Here is a 16,787-nt window from a genome sequence, read left to right on the forward strand (position 1 = left end):
ATCTGCATACACTCTTTTCAACAGATATAGACTGTCTTAAATAAAAATAAAAATACTAAGAGTGAGAAACCGAGTGTAGTTGTCAAGGTTTTAGTGGAGGCATTATTTGTAGACTGGTTCCTCCTCTTTTGGACCGTAATCAATTGGACTTTGGAGAAATGGGTGATGTGTACATAAATGGTCGCGGCCGCTAATAATTATGTCACTCTCTCAAAAGTCTCAACTGGTAGCCATCGTAACGATGGGCCAAGTCTGCTTGGAGTGCCAAGTCTGCGTGAAGTCTACAGGGATGTCATAGTTAATGGAAATATATGTAATGCCTGCAATTGATACTGGACAGCTAACATTTTCATGTTGAGCTAACAGCTGATCTTGACATAAAAGACCATCTAAAATAAGCTAACAGCCTAACAGGTAGTGTGCGACGTTGATGGTCATTTGTTGGAGACGTCGTCTTTGAGTTTTTTGGGCTCGCGGTGTGACGGGCTTGCGGCGGTTCGGGTAGATGGCTATGTGGTCGTGGGAGGAGGACGTCGGGCGGTGGCATCGGGCGGTGGGCCTGGATCTCCCATGCACTACATGGGAATGTATGTTTTTTAACTGGACTTGTAATCTGGGTCAACTATCCGGCACAGACAGATATCCATCGCCTTAAACTAAAAATGAAAACGGAGAGTGAGAAACCAAGTGTTTTGGACCGTAATCGTTTGGACTTTGGAGACATGGATGATGCCATGAAATTTTTTTTTTTTTGAACTCATGGATGATGGCATGATTGATGGGTACAGCGTGCTCACGAAATGGTGGCGGCCACTCTCTGAAGCGGTAGCCATCGTAAGGATGGGCCGAGGCTGCCCGGAGTGGCAGAAGAGCAACACGTTTCGTCGCTCGAGCGAGCCTTTGCTTCCACTCCCCGGCCCCACCAGTCAGCGCCCACCCTGCCGCGTCGGCGTGGCGACCGCCGCAGGCGGCCAAACCAGCCGGAGCGCCCCGCGTGTCCTGCTCGCCCCCAAATCGACGATTCCGCTCCGGCACCGGAACGCACGCTCCCTCGACGCCACGAATTAGCCGCTCTCGATCCCAGCAACGAGGCGGCCTCAAGAGCTCGCCTGGCCCCTAGGCTCCGGGCAGAACAAGGGCGCGCGTGTCGCGGAGATGGGGTACATGCCGTCGCTGGGCGGCAAGGCGGCGCACCTCGTCTCCGACCTTGCCACCGTCATCCTCAAACCCGTCTCCGAGCGGTAGCCCTCCTCTCACCTCCCTGTGAGAACCCCACCTCCCTCTGCACTTCTGTAGGTCAAGACACCAAATGCTTGCTTGTTCGTCTCCATTTCTTCGTGTAATTTGCTTAATTGGCCAATTCCTAGGGTTCAAGGATTGCGATTGGCGATGATATCTCTATGTTTTTTTCGACTAGGCTGTGCCCGAATCTCTCGGTTTAGGGCACCCCTTCTCTGTTGCTCATGCTGCTAATTCAAGTTAATGGCAGACACTCAGTACTAGCGGTGTGATTGCTGATATCTGGATGCTTTAGGGCTTAAACTGTGGAGCTTCCATTTGGAGTAGAGCTGTAAAACTAAAATAAAACTGAACCTTTGATATTTCGGTAACTTGTTTAGGAGCAATGTTGTATACCCCACGAGGTGAAAACACAAACTCTATCATTCTGTTGGCCATGCTTGGGTTACAACCTTAACATGCCTATTTAGGAGGCCCACTGAAGGCCAGGAAAATCTATATAATGATGAAGATGGTGAAATTCCTAATGGCCCTGACTTGGTGGTTTCAGGCAAAAACCAAGCCACGTGGTTGATAGTGAAATAGCAAGTCAGGCATGGTCAGTTTTGTCCGCTTTGGATCTCAAGGGATCGAAGGAGTCTGCTTCAAACCATAAGTTGCCAGCTATGTCTGAACCATCGATGCTTTTGTGAGAAAGGATGCCAAATGTTCTTTATCAATCTCTTCATGTTCTTGTTCAAGGAAGGAACTGGATGTTGGTTTACAGGTTATCTCTTGAATCCAAATTTGTCCTGATTATTAGCATTTTGCCAGCTCGTTGATTCTTGGATGTCTACTTTCATAATTTTGCAGTACCTGGAGGCATATGATATCTCTATCTACTTTGTATAGAAGGAGCATTCTTTCTGCTGGTGATTCACTTTTGGTATAACTTTCACTTTCCATACCCCTGTGTGCAATATAATATCGTCTGAATATAGTATATAATGCTACATGCTTGTGAAGTGGCACTGCCAACTTTACTGCATGTACCAAGCAGGTTTGTGTAACTCTTTCATCCACCCAATTAATTGTGCATTCCCTTGCGTTTCTGTTAGACTTCTCAGGGCATGTGAACCACTTAATTTTGTTGGTGCATGTTACATTTTCCCCACAATGGCAGCAAAGTTGCTTTGGTTGCATCTGGAACTTTCCAGCATGCTCTACCTGAACCTGCATCATGCATGTTTCTTAATTTAGCTAATTTTGGTGATATTGTTACATTGTTGTTTGGATTGAATGCCTCTATAAAATTACCGTTGATACGTCCACATATTATGTGTAACGTAGGAGACATGCCTATTTTCCAATGGGGGCGGGTTATTTGGAAGCTTAAAATGTGAAAACATTGTATAGTCTGACTGCAAGTTAGCTCTCAGTCTAGTTCCCATTTTGTGTGAGAATGATGGAGTTCAGTAAGTAAAGCTACTGCATGAGTCACTGAAAGCTTTGCCTTTCACAGAGTATTCCATTCATTTGAACGTAAGAAAGATGATTTGATTAGATTTCATTTCTAGCTTCTGACTTGCTAAGCAAACAATTGCACTCTTCGGTGCCATTTGGTTTGGTCCTTAGGCACTGCAATTCCAGGGATTTTGGCTATATAGTTTTTTAAAATTGTATTACGGGTACCAATGTTGTTTTGGTTACGATTTTCTCCTTTGATATTTGTACAATTTATGTTCTCAGGTCAACTAACTAAATTGTGTTGTGGCAGATAGTTGGGGATAAAAAGAAGCAGTTTTGGGGGGTTTGGTAGAAGCCCCTTTGCGTCCAATCATGCAAAGAAAGTATCAGGTTTTACTCCCACGCATATTCGGATCGTGTTTCTTGGATGCATACTTTACCTGGCATGAATACACTGATTGTCGTTTACACTATCTTTCAGGGTACTAACAACTGCTTGTGTTCACCAATGCAGCTGGTCATCCTGTTATATATCGTTCAACAGGCATTTTATTTCTATTTCCTTGACATGATTTGCGCAGGGACATGGAAAAGTGGAAACACACCTTCTGCATGTAGTTTGCCAAAACGTACTACATATTATTGAACAGAGGTAGTAGTTTCAATCTTTTTAAGAACATCTCCACCGGCGCACCTCATAGCAGTGAAAATGGGCTCATACCGGCGCGCGCCCCAAATAGCGCCGGCGTTTTTTCGAGCCCAATAGAAGCGTGGCAACCCCGTGCCAGCCCCTTCGCGAAGGGCGCGAATCGGGCGCACCGGCGCCTTGCGGCACGAAATTTTTTGGACGTGGGAGCCGCCAGTCAGCTACACATCCCAATAGTCGACACCAGCAGGGAGTAGCGAGATCGACGCGTCAGCGGCACGTTCAAGTTTAATCTAACCATTGCCTACCTCGCGATGGAAGTTATTGGCGCGCAGCGGCGGTGCAGTTTCCGCAGAGGCGCAGCGAACCGTCTCGTCGCGCCTAGCTCTCCGTGCCGGCGTTAATGAGCGCCACCGCTCCCCCGCCTCCCTCCGGCCTATAAAAAGGGCGCTCTCACATCGTCCCTCACACACAAACCCTAGCGCCTCTCTTCCCAACCCTAGCAGCCGCCATCCCAAGAGACGATGCCATGGCTGGTAGAGGCCGAGGCCGAGGTCGCGACCATGGCCGCGGCAGAGCCGCACGGTCGCCGCCGTCTTCATCATTGGACCTGCATGAAGAGCATGAAGTGATGTTCGAGTTTGTTGTCGTCCTCAAGGGCGACCCACTCGGCATCCAGAGGCTGTCGGACAAGTTCGCCGACTTCGTCGCCAGCAACGAATCGGCCGCGCTGCATCTGCGGGAGGCTGGCTGCGACTGCTGCCGGTGGGCGGTGGACGTGCTCTTCGACGGGCGCGGCAAGATGTACCTCCACACCGGCTGGGTGAAGTTCACGCGCTACCACGACCTTGAAGCTGGCTACGTGCTCACATTCTCCTACCTTGGCGACGCAGAGATGAGCGTCATGGTGTTCGACGACACGCGCTGCCGCCGACACTACCACGGCGACAACGATGAGGCAGAGAGGACGATTGAACACGCCGAGTGTTGTTTCTTCGCAACGAAAACAAGCACGGAGGTTTCTAGATGTTCTTCCTCGAAAGGACCAACATGGCGATCATCAGCAGCTGGATTTTCCAGTTTGGGTGCCTGGGAGTGTTATTTCTTGGCAGCGATTAATCGAAATCTGCGATGCCAACACTAGTTAGGTTTCCTAATTTTGCAATTTTTTAACTATGTATTAGTTTGTGGAAACCATGTTCCAAATTATGTCTTAGTTTATGTAAACCATGTTCCCAATTATGTATTAGTTTGTGGAATGTTCCTCCTCTTTATTTGAATTTCTATACTTTTATTTGAGATTTTAATTCAAAATCATCTATCGGGGCTGTCGTATGGGGGACGCCGGTGTGGAAGCAGCTCCCTCAACTGGAGGATGTTGTGCCGGCGCCACCCATACGACAGTACCAGTGCCCTGCCGGCGACTATCTGAGGCGCCGGTGGAGATGCTCTAACAACCTTATGTGCTAGTAGCACTCTTCTTCTTTTTTTTGACGTAAAACATTATATTAAAATTAAGCTAGCAGGCCCGCCTCATTAAAAACCTTCCAGCCCCCTTCGATACCTTGGAAGGAAAAGAGTGCGTCTGAAAACCTGCTACTTTGGTCTGGATTAATGTGCTAGTAGCACTCCACTGACTCCCTGATACACACCATCAGATGTGCCTTTCCAGAAAGATCAGAAGATTAATATCTTCTTCTAAGTTGGGGATCGTGTTGCAATTGATGTTTCTGTAAAGAAAGTGTTGTAGTAACGTTATTGCCTTATTTGCTGGGATCGTATTTCTAGAAGTGAATATCAGTTGTCATGCTCCTATGTTTCTTGCTTCTTTAGGATTATACTGGTAAATTTCCAATTGCAGGGGCTAATAACTATTTCACGTTTTGCTCCCCGGAGTATTTGGCAATGGGAGGTGGTGGTCAGTGGTCACTTTGAGCTTTATCTTGATGAAGACCTGTAGGGTGTGTTTGGTAGACTGGGCCTGCTCAGATTTACTTTCCCAGTAGAGATATCTGACCTCATACATGCTAGTCTGAGATTTTACTGTGTGTTTGTTACCCTGTATGTGTTGGGAGAATCTGGACAGATACTTTGTTTGGTTAGCCCGTATGTGTTGGGAAAAGTCCAAAGACTAGAAATAACATAGAGGTCCAAACTTTTACACAAAGAACCTTGAACAAACAAAATAAAAATCAATCAAGTCCCTGCAGGTAGAAGCTCATCGGCGGCCTGCAATCCCGTCCTGTAGCTGCCGGCTGCTGTGCAGCGGTGCGTGCATGCCGTGGGGCATGGAGGCCATGGGGCGTGGAGGCCGTGGGGCATGGAGGAGCGTCATGGCGGCCAGTCCTGCCGGCGGTCGACGGCTGCTGGGGGCTCCATGGGCAGCGGCGCGAGGGGCTCCATGGCGGCGGCACGAGGCGCGTGCGTGGAGGCGTCACGGTGGCGGCGCGAGGAGGCGCTAGGGCGGCGGCGCGACGAGCCAGGGAGCGGGGACCCATCTCGAGAGAGACCGGAGCAGGAGGAGTGTCGGCCTGGACGGAGAACGATGGGAGAAAATGGGGAGAGAAAGAACGTGGGGGTGAGGGTCTGGGGGGGTGGGGCGCGGCGAGTGCAGTGTTTTGCGGGACGAGTTCGACCGGGATGACCAGAGAAGCTCGATTTGAGCTTCTCTCCTCAACCAGGCTCTGAGGCCTTTTTCGTATAGGTTGGGCAGTGCTGAGTTGCCCCGACCCGACCTAACAAACACAATCTTTGTCTAAAATCTGGGTTGGGAGGAGAATATCTGGGTTGGCCCGATCTACCAAACACGCCCGTAATCTCTATGCTCTCTCGTGGGAAAATATCTAGTGATACCATCCCTTACATGATACCATGATACAACTTCATAAAATTTGAATTCTAAGTGTCGAAAAATTTAGAAAAAAAATTGTGGCTGTTGACAAGATGTGTGTTTACATTCTCTAGATTTTTCACAACCAAATTTAAAATACACCAAGAGAAACAAAAAAGACAAATTGTATGTGAACAATGACATTTTGTGTTTTTGTCTTTATGTGACACTATTCATGTTTGGTTTCTCATTTTTGTTTCTCTTAGGGTATTTTGAATTTAGTTATGAAAGTTACAGGGACACGTATAGACACATCTTGTGAACACCCAAAATTTTGGTTTTAAATTTTTTGACATTTAAAATTTCAATTCTAAAGAGTGGTATCATGGTATCATGTAAGGGATGGTATCACTAGATATGTTCTCGCTCTCTCGTACCTCTCAATTCAATAGTCAAGAGCGGGATCTCTATATCCGTAATAACTCCCACACATTTATATCCGTAATAACTCCCACGCATTTAACGATGAATTTTGTGATCGTGTGAACCATAAACGTCGTAACCAATTACTTTTGTGTTGTGGTACTTTACTTGTCCGAGATCCGATTGTCGGTATCAACCATACCTAGTTTGATCTCGTTACCTGATAAGTACGCTTTACTCATTCCGTGATATGACATCCTTGTGACCTAGTCACGTGCTTGCAAGCCCTAACGATGTGATATCACTAAGAGGGTCACCACCCAGAGTATATCTCTCCGTTATTCGGATGGACAAATCTCACCCTCGATCCATAATCCTCAACTAATACTTTCAGTGTACCCAACACCACCTTTATAGTCACCGTGTTACTGTGTGACATTTGATGTCATTAAAGCACTTATCCCTTGGAGCGGGAGGAGGCTGCCGCGGCTATGGCCTCAGCGGCGGCCTTGGCAGCGAGGGATGCGACCAGAGTGGCGGAGCAAGTGGCGGCTAGATTCCGCTGGGACGACGCCCTAGCCGAGGGGCAGACACGCCGCCATTCGCCGTCGGGAGGCCTACACCGCCCGCCGTGGGAGGAGTTCCGACCTGCATCAGGCCATCAGGGCACACTGGTAGCATTTAGGCCACTCGACTACGAGTAACCCGGCCATAATAGGCCTCGCGACGACAAGTAGATAGGACCGTCGTAGTTTAGGTTAACTCGTCTAATCATCTCTATAAAGATGATCTTTTTGGCCAATCAATATTAGTGAAAACCTTTTAGCTTACCAGCGTCAGTGTCGGCGGGCCCGGATACCAGCCAGGTGGACGCATAAGCTGACCGCACCACGTCCGCGCAAACGCACTCATGGAGCTAATTTGGGCCGCGTTTGTGTCCTAACGGACAGTCCGGTCAGTTTTGGGCGGACCCATTTTTTGACTGCGCGGTCGCACGCGTCGTCCCTCTAAAATGCCCTCGAATCAATCCTACAAATCAAATAACCACTCCTAGGAAAATTTTCTATAGTATTTAATTCTATAAATTTCCTATGCAAATCTTTGAACTAAACAGGCAGGTTGCAATTGTCAGATTTATCGTTTGTTTCCTGCCAGCTAGCTCCTGCACACAATTTCATGCACGTGTGCACATGGCTAATGGCTTCGTCATGGGAACAGGCTGAATAAACGCTGCCCTCACGCATCGCTCGTCACGTCCTCCCTATATACTGCCTGATTCGCAAGACACAAAATACACGGCACCGAAAGTCCCAAACCACTGCCCTCATCCGGGGAAGACGATAGATACATTTACCTGCCACGCGATCCCCGAAACCAGCGCACCTTGGGCCGCGCGACACCACGCCATGGCGGAAGATCCATCCATCGACACGCGCCGTCGCGACGGTGGACATGCGAGGCGTTGCCGTTCCCGGGCGGGGGAGGCCGGCCGGAAAGCTGGCGGGCGGCTTACCGGGAAGGGAAAGGAGGAAGATGGGGCGGCGTGGCTATATATAGCGGCGGCTCGACAGGTATTTCCATAGGCTTCGCCGTGTTTCCAATCCTCCAATTCACACTCTCACACTGATCGGACGAGCCGGACCTGCTCGTATCTTCAGATCTGCTGCGTCTGAGGTGAGCTTCTTCTCTCTTCTATTTTTTTTTTCTCTTCTTTCCGGTGGGAAATTGGGTTGCTTCCGGGCTCCACCGCCGCTAGGATGCTCATCGCCGTCTATTTTATGAGTCTGACTTACAAATTCTTGCGTGTTCATACCATTTCTCAACACACTGAGTGTTGGTTCGTTATCCAACTAAAAGTTGAGGAGTACCACTTTTTTTACACCTCCTGAGGAATTTGGTTGCCTTAGAGAGATATACTTATTTGTCATGGGACTTGGAAATAGCAACCCCAAGCATATATTGAGCACTTCTTGTGTTCGTGTTGCACTTCTAGAGAGTGAAAACTGAGAATAACAGAGAAATAATATGGAAAGCTGAGGTACTTAAGAACGTCACTCATACTTGCGAGCGAATATTTGTTAGGCTTTGATTATTTTACCTCACATAATGTTACTCATATGTTTCCTTCTTTTTTCTCAATAGAAAATGGCGCTGAGGGTGAATCCTCCTTTACCGCATGCAAAACAAAGGGAAGCACTACTACACCATGTGGCAGACCATGTTCGAGATCGACACCAAGTACCTGCCTATCAAGCCTATTGGGAGAGGAGCCTACGGGATAGTTTGCTTGTCAGTAGACCAGGAGACCAACGAGAAGGTCGCGATCAAAAAGATAAACAATGTCTTCAGCAATCGCAAGGACGCGCTGAGGACTCTGCGCGAGCTGAAGCTCCTTCGGCACTTCAGTCACGAGAACGTTATTTGTTTGAAGGATATAATGATGCCCATAAATAGGAAGAGCTTCAAGGATGTGTATCTGGTCTCTGAACTCATGGACACCGACCTCCATCAGATTATCAATTCGTCTCAGCCGCTTTCCAACGATCATTGCCTATATTTCCTTTTTCAGGTAACCGTCTGCTCTGTTTTTCATTCTTACCACCTGTCCAATTGCTCTGTTCATCATTGTCCATAAGTTTGTTTATTCGCAACTCAGGCCTGAATGGAAGTCATGGTTATGGCTTGATAGACGTAGCAGTGATTTTTTCCTTCCGATACAAATCAAAGTAGGTCTCATAAATTCGCAGCCTTCAACTAAGCTATACCTAATACCTAACTGGACATACATTCCATGCCTCATGCCAAAGTATTTTTTAGTCGATTTTTTTTATCCTGGATTGCTTCAGAGAAGGTTCTTGTGTGGTGCTAGAGTGATGTTTTTGTAGTCCTATACCAATCTACATTAGTTCATGGTCTATCTCAAGTTGTTGACTTCCAACCAGTTAAGTTGCCAAAAGAATGATCTGGTTATTCCTGGAAGAAGCACCGGTTAACTTCGGTGTGTCTAGTATGTAGGAGCTTTTATAGCCGCACCCAAATAGTGTTTGTGCTTAGAATTTTAATTCTTAGAAGAAGATTAATACACATCAGATTTACACAGGGTAGTTGCATGAACATATATAACTTAATCCTGCCAATTACTTGTAAAGGAACAATATTTACCTGCTTGACTTATCTTACAATTTTTTTTTCTTTGTTACTGTAGTGTTTTCGTATTTTGTGCTGATTGTTTTACAGTTTCACTCATACTTGTCGACCGATTAATAATCTAAGATGCCACCTTTTGTTGACTGCAGCTGCTCCAAGGGCTGAAGTGCATTCATTCAACAGGGATACTCCATAGAGACCTGAAACCAGAGAACCTTCTGGTTAACGCAAACTGTGATCTGAAGATCTGTGACTTTGGTCTGGCTCGCACAAATAACATTGAAGGTCAACTTATGACTGAATATGTTGTCACTCGCCCATATAGAGCTCCTGAGCTGCTGCTCGGCTTGGACAGCTACGGTACCTCCATAGATGTCTGGTCTGTTGGCTGCATATTTGCTGAGCTACTTGGCCGGAAGCCGATCTTTCGAGGAACGGGGAGCCTAGATCAGCTTAAGCACATAGTCAATGTTCTTGGCAGCGTGGGTGATGCTGACCTTGAGTTCATTGACAACAAAAAAACTCGTGAGTACATTGAATCCATTCCATACACTCCTGGCATTCCCCTCGCCGGTATGTACCCGCAAGCACATCCCCTTGCCCTTGATTTACTGCAGAAGATGCTTGTCTTCAATCCTTCAAAAAGGATTGGTGTCACTGAGGCTCTAGAGCACCCCTACATGTCTGCGTTGATCCAAGCGCAAACCCTCCTGCTGAGGTGCCCATCGATCTCGGTATAGATGAAAACCTCAGCGTAGAGATGATACGAGAAATGTTGTGGCAGGAGATGCTCCAGAACCGCCCGAGGACGTCAAAATGGGGGAGAATGTGACAATCAGGAGATGCTCCATGGGTTGTAATCTTGCATGCACAGTATTTATGCAAATGTACACTCTCCATACGACCATACGTGTAAGATTATGTGCTTGACAGTTAAAGATGCTATGACATTGGGACTACAAACATGGAAACGGAAGTTAGAAGAAAAATCTATTTACTCCAACACAAAGAGTATGCTTGCAACTTCAAAAGTATAATGTAGTTGCCAAGTGCCATAGCAACAGAAAAGGATTTCGTGGTTATGTATAGTTTTGTGTCATTGGACTGACTGAATTCTTAGTGACTACTTACAGTTGAAAGCTATTTATCTGATGGGCTTTGTCATGATCTGTCTATTTTTTTGACTGGGTTAGGAGCGGCTGGAGCAATCCTTCGGGATCATCGATTTTCTCTTGTGAAAGATAAAATAGTAGGATAGACGCTCCGCTCCTGCGCGTCGATCCCGCGGGCGCCGCCAGGGGCGAACCCTAGCTCCTGCGCGTCCCGACCTCCCCTCCTCCCTCCTCCGCCGCCGCCGGCGAGAGCCGCCGGGCAAAGCCCGCGCGGTGCTGGCGGCGGCGGGACATACCTTACCCGCTCGCAGGGGCCCTGCGCGAGGCAGGCGCGGTCGGCGGCGGTGCTCCTAGGGGCTTGTGGAGCTCGGTCCGGCGGCGACGGTGAGGCTTGGCGGCGGCTGTTCTCGGCGGAGGTGCGTGCTGCCGCAGCGTATGGCGGAGGACGATGGCGGAGGGCGACGGCGGAGGAGGCTGCTGGCGGCGGCCCGGGTTTGGGCCAGGCGGGCCCCGATCTGGGCCAGGCTTGCCGCGTCCAGGGCCAGGAGGGCCGTGGAGGTAGCCAGCGCTGGCGGGGCTCCTCCCAGGTTGCACCGCCGTTTGTGCCAGGTGGGCCCAGATCCGGCGGTCCTCGGCAGTACGGCTGCGCAGTCCATCTTCTGTCCGGGAGGGCCGAGGTGAGGCTCTTGCTCGAGTTCGGTGGCGAGTTCTTCGATGCCGACAAAGTGTCCGGCTTGACCGGCGGCATGGCGGCGTCGACAACGGCGCGGCTCTGTCCCCGGGCATCGTGGCAGGGGTGCTTCTTGGCGGCGGTTCGTGGTCTCGGCCAAGGCCGTTTTGCGAGGAGTGAGGTTGCGGCGACGCCGCTCGTGGTGTGTGGTTAGCTCGTGGCAGGTCGATGGTGGCAAGGGTTGGTCCGACCCGGTGCTGCAGGTGGATGGCGATGGCGACCTAGGCGTAGCAGTGTGGTGGCACGGCTAATGGGGCGTGATCGAGGCCTGGCAGGCGGCCGGGCCTGATTTAGGCCACATTGACCATGCTACTGCGTCCGGACGGCGGGCACCTTGGGTGTCGGAGGGTGGATCCCCTCCCTTGGGCTGCCGTGTGCTTTGATGGCTGCTGTCAATGGTGCCTTCCTACCCTGCCCAATTCGAGTTGCGGCGTGCTGGTTAATCCATGGGCTCGAGTTCGTGGGGATGCCGGGGCGGCGGCCCTGGAAGGTGGACTGCGCGGTTGGCTCTTCGGCGGGCAACGCGGCGGTGGTGGTGGTCTCTCTCTTCGGTCATGAGGATGGCGTGGAGCGGACGGTGGGGGATCCTGGTGTTGGCGGCGCTTCGGCCTCGGCAACCCCCAGATCGTGTTTGGGATGCCCAACTTAGGGACAGCGGGCGGCTGGGTTGTCGGGCGTGGTGTGTGGATGCTTCCGGGCGAAAGCTCAGCGCCTCGGCGCCAACGCCGGCGGTGCCTGCGGGTATCGCAACCCTCTTGGGGGCGTCGTTGTGGGTATCCGCCCCGCGGTACGGCTCCGGGTGAAAGCCCTTGACCTCATGGTCTCGACGGCGGCGGCGCAATGCGTCGTTTTCCCTCTTGGGGGCGTCGTTGTGGAGCCCCGTTTCGACTCGGTCTCGCGTCTATGTCCTCGTGGCAACTTTGGGGTCTCTGTGTTCTTTTTTGTTTTTCTTTGATCTGCTTTGTAAGAGGCTCTCCTCTCCACCTTGTATCGGTTCGACCGTTGCGGCTTTATTTATAAAGCGGGGCGAAAGCCTATTTCGAGGAGGATCTGTCTATTTTTCATTCTCGGTTCTACCAGACACGCAAGTTAGGTGTAATGTAGTAGTTCATACCTATGATTAGACTTGATGTGTATGCATATGACCTTTTTCTCTTGTAAGCATATCTGCCCTCTCTTAATTGTTTTTTTCCTTACTTGCCCTTTGATATGGTATAAAGTATTGACGAATCTGCTATGCTCTTAATATTGAACAGAGGTAGTAGTTTCGATCATTTTAAGAGCATCTCCAACAGACGCGCTATATCGCGGCGCGCTAAAACCAAGAATCCGCGCGCGGTAAACAGATATCGCGCGCTGTGACGTTTTTTCCTCCGCCGGACGCGCCATTTTGCAGCGCGCGTTGGCGCGGTAAAATAGCACCTCCGCCGGACGCGCTATTTTGCAGCGCGCGGACGCGGCGCAAACAGCAAATACACACAAATATGCATCCACCAAGATGAAACAATATATAAAAAATCACAAATAAAAATATAATATATTGTTCACAACAATACTTCACACCAAATACAACACATACAACAATACAACATGGTTTTGAGACAATACAACACATACAACAATACAACATGGTTTTCAAACAAATACAACAAATATGCAACTATTGTTGTCCATTCCAATTCCACCATTCTTCCATGAGATCTTTTTGAAGGTCATCATGTGTGTCGTTGCACCGAATGGCATGGTATGAGGCAATGAATCGGGCAATCCTATGTGCGGACCTCGTCACTTGCACGGGAACCCCCATCAAGTCGTAGTGGGTATGATCCACATCTTTTCCGCGATCATCCTCTATAATCATGTTGTGCATGATTACACACGCGGTCATGATATACCAAAGGCATTCTTGATCCCAAAATCTAGCCGGTCCTCTAACAATGGCAAATTGGGCTTGCAAAATCCCAAATGCTCTCTCTACATCTTTCCTAGCCGCCGCTTGTGCATTTTGGCCTCTTAACGGCGCGGTATGCTAATAGTATCGATATGTTCTCCTCTTCTTCTTGGTCGAACTCGTCATCCGATGAATCATATGAGGAACTCTACAAACATATGTATCATATTAATTCACTATGAACTATTGTAGCTACTTGACGAGTTTTGGCCGGCCGGCGGAGGTTCATACCTTGCGAGCAAATGGGCGAGCACCATGGGCGCGCCAAGTTGCAAGCAAGCTGCTCGAGGACGACGAGGACGACATGTCGACGGCGGCGCGAAGGGGGCGGCGGAGAAGGACCGCCGGCTACAACTCGTCGCTGACGGCCGCGCGAGCGACACAGCGCGGCGGAGCGTCCGCCGCTGCCAGGAGGAGGTGCGGGCGACGCGGATCTACGACGCGGCGGCGCGCAGAAGCGGGGGCGGCGGCGGAGTCGACCGGCGGCGGCTGGATTTCGCGCCGGCGGTAGGTGGGGAAATGAGGGCGCGGGCGCGGGGAGGAAATTTCCAGCCGTTGGCTTTTTCGCGCTTGGACGAGCGATGCCGCGCGCTGTAGCCAACGCGCCGGATATGCCGCTCCGGATTGTGCAAAAAGCCGCGCGCCCTAAAATATTTACAGCGCCGCGCCGTTTACCGCGCCTGCTGGAGCGCCTGATTCTGTCCCGCGCGCGCTATATCGGACGTTTTTATGCCGCGCGGCCTATATAGCGCGTCTGTTGGAGATGCTCTAACAACCTTATGTGCTAGTAGCACTCCACTGATTCCCTGATACACACCATCAGATATGCCTTTACATAAAGATCAGAAGATCAATATCTTCTTCTAAGTTGGGGATCGTATTGCAATTGATGTTTCTGTAGAGAAAGTGTTGTAGTAACGTTATTGCCTTATTGTTGGGATCGTATTTCTAGAAGTGAATATCAGTTGTCATGCTCCTATGTTTCTTGCTTCTTTAGGATTATACTGTTAAATTTCCAATTGCAAGGGCTAATAACTATTTCACGTTTTGCTCCCCGGAGTATTTGGCAATGGGAGGTGGTGGTCACTTTGCACTTTATCTCGATGAAGACCTGTAATCTCTACCCTCCCTCTTACATCGTCACATGATTTCTATTTCGTGGTTCATGTTAATCTGTTATTATGCTAACTTGAGCCATGAGCATGTGTCTCTTACTCCTTCTTCTGCAATTCAATATCACCTAACATCATGTATCATGTAACCCACATATTCAAATTTGTTGTTTACTGACTTTGCAGCCTGAATGGTTCCAGTTCCACCTCAGAAACATTTAACAACCCATGCCTATCACTTAGCCAGAACTTTGAAGTCAAGCATATTGACGTACATGTTCAGTAGTGTGCATATCAGTTAATCCTCGTTATCTCTATCTCCCCATGTTGAGACTTCATAGTAATAACATATCAACTGCAGCTGTGGGGCTTCGTCAATGCTTCTAAGTATGATGAGATGCTCACGGTCTGCGGCACTTAGAAACCTGGAATTTGGAATTTGTGAGTATTCACAAGTTTCTCAGCCGTTCACACTTTGGGCCTACCTTGATGGGCGATGGCTTGTACAGTTTTGTAAGTATATATACGGGGTTTCATACTTTCATTAGATTCTGACTGGAGGCCGTAAAGTAAGACGTCTGTAGGAAAACAGAGTCCGTTTATGAACTCATGGCTGTGAAACAAGATCAGAACTCTGAAACTTGACTGGAGCAGGTGCCTTGCTCATGTTTGTAAATAGGCGTTTGCTCCGGTACAACCCCCTCCCCTAAACTCAAAGCAAATTTAAATACAAGAACGGCTGAGATCGCTTGATACCCCTTCGTTTAATATTAAACGGGTATACGAAGCCCTGTACAAAACCCGTATGATCCAACTAAATTGTATGCCGCATACGTATGTACATAATTATGTATGTACGTAGATTATTGGTGGCGATTCGTCAGCGCGGTGGCGGTCGTGGCCGCCGGGCGGGAGGAGCAACAAGATGGTGATGGGCAGCCACGAGGCACCTGTGGAGGCGAAGCTGGACGAGACGAGTCTCGGCAATGTCTCGTAGGTCCGTACCGGTATGGTTGGAGCGGCGTGCAGGCTAGACGGCGGCGTGACGGCGCGACGAACGGCCGGATAGTTCCGCCCCGAACAGTCCAGTGCAATTCGGCCGGACTGTCCGTCGCGTTGGGATCGAGACTAACCGGACTGTCTTGCGGTGCTTGCGTTGGACTGTCTTGCGGCGCCGGACTGTCTTGTGGTGTTCGTGCCGGACTGTCTTGCGGCGCCGGACTGTCTTGCAGTGCCCGCCGGACTGTCTTGCGGCGACTGTATGCCTATACGTAGGAATACTGAGTTTTGGATTTGGGCTTGGACATGGGCCTAAATAATACCGGTTGGGTTTTGTTGAGTCAGCCCGTGTTTGGTGAGAGGTGTGAATGAAAGTGGTGAAGAAGGTCGTACTTTGATTCCCAGCGCATGCTTAACAACATAGTACATTACCATATTAATTTGGCAGTGCCTCACTGGTGACACAATCATATTCTCAGCCCATGCTTAACAATGACTCAACCAAATGTCAGTGGTAAAGAAAGTCGTACTTGGGTTCATCTGTGTGACATGGGAACTAAGTGGCACAATATACCGTTTTAATTTGTCTACTTACATGCATGAAGCTCAATGGGAATCGAAACGTATAAAGATTGGGCCTTTATTTTCACAATGAGGGTTAGATTAAAAGGCCGTATGGATTGATTGATGCCTAGGCTAGGACTTACCCTTTTCGAAAAAACAATGTTGGTTAGATTTCATCTTCATTATCTATTACTAGCCGCCAACCAGTGTATTCGCACTAGCCATATGTCGATATAAGGAACTTCTGCACTACTCAAGTACACAAAGCTGAATGACAAATGATTAATATAACAAGTCATGAACGCTTTGCTGGGTTATTTATCTAATCGGCATGATAAGGTGTATGATGTTAAACTATATTTGTAACAAAAAATTGCATTCATCTGCCCATCAAATTTCAAAAGAAACTCTTGTGTACTAACAAACATTTACACCATACGTTAAATAAGAGCTACTTTACAGTTGAGGGTAGTAGGCTAGACCAATTGATCACATGAAAATCAGTAAACACGTTTTTTCTATGTTAAGTAGATGCCTGGAAACATAATCAAATTTGTTACTGTATCTTCATCTCATATGTTAGCAAAA

The 16,787-nt window shown here is 48.8% G+C and overlaps 2 pseudogenes; both read left to right on the plus strand.

Annotated features, from left to right (window-relative positions):
* Positions 1-1,155: 1,155 nt before the first annotated feature.
* On the plus strand, positions 1,156-15,081 carry LOC124708713 (annotated as a pseudogene).
* Positions 8,730-10,898, plus strand: LOC124674167 (annotated as a pseudogene).
* Positions 15,082-16,787: the final 1,706 nt, after the last annotated feature.

The sequence above is a fragment of the Lolium rigidum genome, chromosome 1 (genome assembly GCF_022539505.1).
Source record: "Lolium rigidum isolate FL_2022 chromosome 1, APGP_CSIRO_Lrig_0.1, whole genome shotgun sequence".
Lineage (NCBI taxonomy): Eukaryota > Viridiplantae > Streptophyta > Magnoliopsida > Poales > Poaceae > Lolium > Lolium rigidum.